The sequence below is a fragment of the Phodopus roborovskii genome, unplaced genomic scaffold (genome assembly GCF_943737965.1).
Source record: "Phodopus roborovskii unplaced genomic scaffold, PHOROB, whole genome shotgun sequence".
Taxonomy (NCBI): domain Eukaryota; kingdom Metazoa; phylum Chordata; class Mammalia; order Rodentia; family Cricetidae; genus Phodopus; species Phodopus roborovskii.
Window position 1 is genome coordinate 52,046 of NW_026125677.1, and position 5,832 is coordinate 57,877.

The window sequence follows — 5,832 nt, forward strand, 5'->3', positions numbered from 1 at the left end:
TGCGTGAGCTGGCTGCCATCTTCCCGGATGTGGGACCACACGTCCCTGTCAGCCAGCATCTGGCCACACCCCAATAATGAGGATTGTAGATGGAGAATGAGTATGTGAGTGACTGTCCGGGCGGGTATTCTGGTGAGAGAGTTACTGAAGGGGCGGGACTTCTGGTGAGTTTGTGAAGCAGTGACCCATTTCCCATGATGCCCTTGGTGCATTGTGTTTGACAGAGCAAGCTTCCCTCAAGTGCATCACTTCCCAGTGCTAGGACACAGGACATGGGGTGAGGTGTGTGGAGGCAGGGTTAGGGGACAGGCCCACCGAGGGGAGTACACCTAAACCCGCCCCTGTGGCCCTGCCCCTCCTGATGTCCCGCCCTCACCATCTCCATGGGCCCTGCCCTTGCCCTCACTGGGTCCTGCATGAGCAGCTTCACCATCAGATGCCTGTGATGGACATTTGACATCAGGAGCAGGGTCAGAGGAGGCCCCACCCCCTGCCCGCACTCTGATTTGCATATTTAAGAGCTGCCTGGAGACTCAGAAGACATCAAGTACAGAAACTGCTGGGGTTAATTTGCATGGCCACACCTCCAAATGACCTAACCTGCATGTATTTGCAGGTCAAAGTCCCAAACAGATGGGAATACTTGCATTCATTTGCATAGCAAAAGCATGCAAAGCAGCACAAATTTGCATATTAAAGTGTATTTCCGAAACTGGGGTTTGCTCATTTACATACTCAAATGTGAAGCCCCAATCAGACTTCCAGATTTCCAGGCACTGTGCTTATTTGCATAATCAAAATTACTAGTGCATCCTTTACATAACAGTTTAGTATCCTCATTTGCATATTTAAATGGTGGCAGGGTTTTACTGCTCAGCATCAGGCCCCACCCCTTCAGCACTACCCTATCTCACCTGTCCCCTACCCCGAGGTCACAGTGTCCAAGGTCACAATCAGTGACCCTCTCCAGGCCCTGCCCTCAACCACACCAGGCCCTTCCCCACTTTCTCTCCTAGGGTCCCCGAGGGCAGGGCCGGGGTCTGGGTATTACCTATGGTGCAGACAGGACTTGGTCCTGGCAGTGACATCACAGGAAATTGTGACTGTGAGCAGGAACTGCCCTCCTTCCCTACCCTCACCATCTCCACCCCCAGCTGGGCATGGCAGGAGTCTCCTACCAAACTCTTAGGTTACCAAGCAGCAATGCTAGGACCCAGAGGGCGGTGGCCATGGTGAGCTGGTTATGAGAGTAAAAACCCTGAGGATGATGAGTGTGGCTCCTGTGACATCACAGAGCTCACCCCTCCAGGCCCTTGTAATGTCAGTCACCGCATACCCTGCCCCTCCAGCTGTCAATCACTACAGACCCCACTTCCTGCCTCTGGGCCATGAGGTCTGCTGAGGGTGTGATCTACAGGCTGACTGGGCAGGGACATGTCAGCTATCTTTATAAAGGTAGAGGGGCAGGCTGCAAGCCGAGGGCTGGATTTCCTGGCAAGGGAAACCTGGCAGTAGAGACTCAGGTCAATCATCAAGGGTGGGGCATGACTTCTGCTCGCAGATCGCAGCCAAGGCTGACTTGAGCCAAGGCCATCAGGAACTTTTGTAACTGCTGTGGATGGGACTGCATTTCCCAGCATCCTATGCGGCCGCTTACTGCTTCGCTGCCCAGAGACTTCTGGGTTTGGATGTTCATGTCCAGGACTGCATTTCCTAGCATCCTGTGCGGTCGATTCCTGCCTTTATGCCCAGGGATTTCCGGTTTTTATCTGTACTGGCCAGGGACTGTAGTTCCCAACATGCTCTGCGGTGGCTTTCTGTTTTTCAGCAATGAAACTTCCAGTTTGTAGTTTTTGGAGGCCCAGGACTCCATTTCCCAGCATTCTCTGTGGCCACTTCCTGCTTCCCTGCCCAGGGACTTCTTATTTTCATCTTTGGCAGCCAAGGACTATATTTCCCAGCATGATTTGTGTCAGCTTTTCTATGAATGGACTTCCGGTTAAAAACTTTGGGGTCCAGAACTGCACTTCCCAGCATGCTGTGTGGCTGCTTCTTTCTTTCTCCCCTGGACTTCAAGGCCCCTAACTACAGTTCCCTGCATGTGCTGGGCTTGTTTCGATCTTTTCAGTTCCTAAACTTCTTCTGGTCTCTGAGGCTCCAGGACTCCATTTCCCAGCTTCCTGTGGTGCTGCGTCCTGTTTTTCAGTCCTGAAATTCCACCATTTAAAGGCACATAATAATTTAGAAATATTTGAGACTTGGAACAGTTGAATTTAAGTTGTATGAAGTTAGCTTACATTTACATAAAGTTAAGTTGAAATCAAATGTACAGATATATTATTCAGGACTGGGTAAATTGAGAAGGACAAGAGTGTGAAGCTATGTATAACATAGTCAGAGAAAAAAGATATTACAAAGAATAAAAGGCAAACGGTAAATGACTTACAGGTTCTGTTGGTGGCAGAAGCTGGCTAGACTCTTTCTGCCTAGATGGCTGATGTAGCAGAAAGAAGAACCATGGTGGGTAAAGCTAGGCCACATGGTCAAGATGGTGGCTGCCATAAACATATTCCCAACAGCTGAAAGAAATCGTAAAGTTTTGAGATGTAATTTTGTCTTGAGCAGATGCTGCCTCAGCCCAGCCCACCATGCTGAGACAGGTTGCAGCTGGGGCAGGCAGGAGAATTTGAGCGTGCCAGGAAGAGAACCGAAACAAGTTTAGGGAAAGAGATTGTTTAGCAGAGATATTAAAAAAAAACGCCTTCCATCTATCTGTTCCCTGGCAGTAATTTGAAAGATCCCATAAAATATCGGGATCTAGAGAGCCGTTACGTGGCCAATTTGAATTATTTTCTAGGGGATATCTAGGCTACTTTTCAGTACAAAGGTAAATAAGTCTGGGTGACTTTACAAGTGGCATTAAGTGAAAGGGTTTTAAATTTTCTATCAGGCATCCCAGTGGAGTGGTGGGGGATATTTCCTTGGTCGGTTTATTCCCCATGGGTGGAGTGAAAGTGACCATGCAGTCTTGGAACTCATCAGCCCAAGAGTGTGGCCACATGATTCGAGAGAATGGCAGAGTGTTATTCGAAGCTCATTAGCCCAAAAACGTTGCCAGGACCAACAGAGGCCGGAAATACTCAGCAGTCTGAGAGCAGAGCCGATATACCACACTGGGCAGTATGTCTTCCACCCATGGAATGTACCTGACCTTAAGGAATTGGGTTAAAATGTAAAAGGGTACCTTACCTAATTGAAGCCTGTGTGGGATGGTATTTCCAGTGAACGGGGGGGGGGGGGGGATGCTGGTGGAACGCTGGTATCTGAAACAAGATCCTGAGTGTTTCTGGCTGGCCGCCCACCAGCAGACAGCTGTCAGTGACCCTCATGTAGAGCCTGCCTGGGTTTCGGCACCAATGTTGTTCTTTTGCTGTACAGCTAATGCCTAAGAAACACAAATGCGAGACTCAGCGCCCACGTGGAGATTGTTGAGAGAAGGGAGAGAAAGAGGGGGTAGCTGGTGGCCAACTGAAAGCACGAGAGAAAGAGGGGGGTGTGGGGCACTTGCTTTAAAAGGGGAGGCTTGCACATGTGTAACTGAGTCCTCTGGCTGCCAGGTAAACCTTGAGCCGTCAGGTAAAGCTGATGTAGCAATGACATGGCCATGAGGGTCCCGCCCATCTTCAGGGTGGGGGGGGGTCAAATGGCTGCTAGTTCCTAACAATCAGATTACTAAGTGGAGTCACTATTTAGCTACACATGTAGTTAAGTGTAAGCCACTAGTTAGAGACAAAGTAACCCACTAGATAGCCACACATACTATCTCACTAGTACCCACACACACCATGCCACTTGTTAGCCACATACTTAACTCACTATTTAGCGACACATATGAAGTCACTAGTTAGACAAACACCTAAATCAATAGTCAGCCCCACACCTATGTCACTAGTTAGCCACAAAAACTAAGCCACAAGTCCATCACACAAATAAAGCAGTACTTAGCCCCACACACTAAGACAGTAGTTAATCATACACCTAAGTTAATATTTAGCTACATCCCTAAGCAGTAATTAACCACATTGACTAAGTCACTAGTTAGCCACAAAGCTAGGTTACTAGTTAGCCACAGTCTCTATGTCTCTAGTTAGTTACACACAATATATCACTACATACCCACCCATACTAAGTCAGTAGTCAGCCACACATCTAATTTACTAGCTAGTCACAAACACCAAGAAAATAGTCAGCCACACACACACTGAGATAGTAGTTAGCCATGCACCTATGTATTTCTATGTATTTAGTCAACTACACACCTAAGTTACTAGTTAGCTACCAACACTAGGTCACTAGTTATCCACACACATTAAATCAGTAGTTAGACACACACACTATGTCACTAGTTGGACACATACTAAGTCTGTCTAAAAGAAAAACAGCTCACACTAAGGTGGTCCCAGGACATGGGAATCAGGCCTTTATTCCCAGCAGCAGGGATTTGGAGATAGGAGTGACATGGCTGGACAGAGAGAGGAAGATAAGGTAGAGGATCGAGTAGAGCATGCTGTGAGATGATTTTGTTTGAGAAGTTAGTCTGAGGGATTGAAGCGATAGCAGTCAATCTGAGTAGGCAGTGTGAGGACAGGAACACATCGCTTGTCTGAGAATAGGTAGAGATAACAACTCTAGTAGCCAGATACTCTGAATCTGTGATCCTTCAATTTTCACCTTCCCCTCCCTGTCAGATTACTGTGAGTTTTTATTATTAAGATCTATTAGAACTTGTGCTGGAAGTGATGTTCTCTCTGTGGAGGTGTGATATTTCAAAGTCAATAGAGGTAAAAATTTTCAATTATTAAAATATTAACTTTATTTTTTTGAAAATTACATTGGTATCTTTTTAATGTTTTTAATTTGTAATTTTTTTTATTATACTTATCAAACCAGTTCCCTCCAAATTACTCCCACCCTCCTTCCCGTCCCAACTTCCCAGGCCCCCAGCCACTCTCTCCTCCCATCCAACCAACACTATACACGTAGGTGGATGCCTTCCAGGAGGGGTCATCTAAATCCTTCAAGTCATTTTAAGTAGACACTAAAATGTCTCTCCTGTCTCAGGGTTAATGGAGTATCCCTCCATAGGGATTTTCCCCCAATGTCCTTTTTGCAACAGGGATACTTCCTGGTCCCTCTCTCTGAAGACCCTTAGACTGCACAGGCCTTTTAGCTGACACCCATGTTCAGGGGTCTGTGTCAGTCCCATGTTTTATTCCCAGCTATAAGTCTGGAGCCCCATTAGCTCCTCCTTGTTCAAATCAGCTGTGTCTTTGGGTTTCTGCAATGTGGTTTTGTCCTCCCTCTCCGCATATGGATTCAATTTTGGCTCAGTGTTTAGTTGTCCAAGGTTGCTTCTGTTTCCATCAGCTACTAGATGTGGTCTCCATGATGGTGCATAGGTTAGTCATTGATCTCATTGCCAGCAAAGGGAATTTATGGTAGCCTTTACACTGTTGCTCAAATTGTTAGTTGGGGTCATTCTTGTAGGGCTCTGTACATTTCTCTAGGTTCTGTTTCCTCTTCTAACCTATAATGGCTCACTCTTTTATAGTCTCTTTCTCTCTTTTCTCTCCTCTGTTCTCCTCTCCTCTCCTCTCTTCTCTTCTCTTCTCAAGTCTATTCCTCCCCTGACCAAATGTTCCTAGACCCACAATCTTTCCTCTCCTCCCATTTTCCTTGTGCTAGTTCCCTCTCCACTCACTACCTGCCAATACCCACCCATATGCTCTGAGGACCTTGTCCCTTCCTGCTTCTGCGAGTGTCCTTATGTAA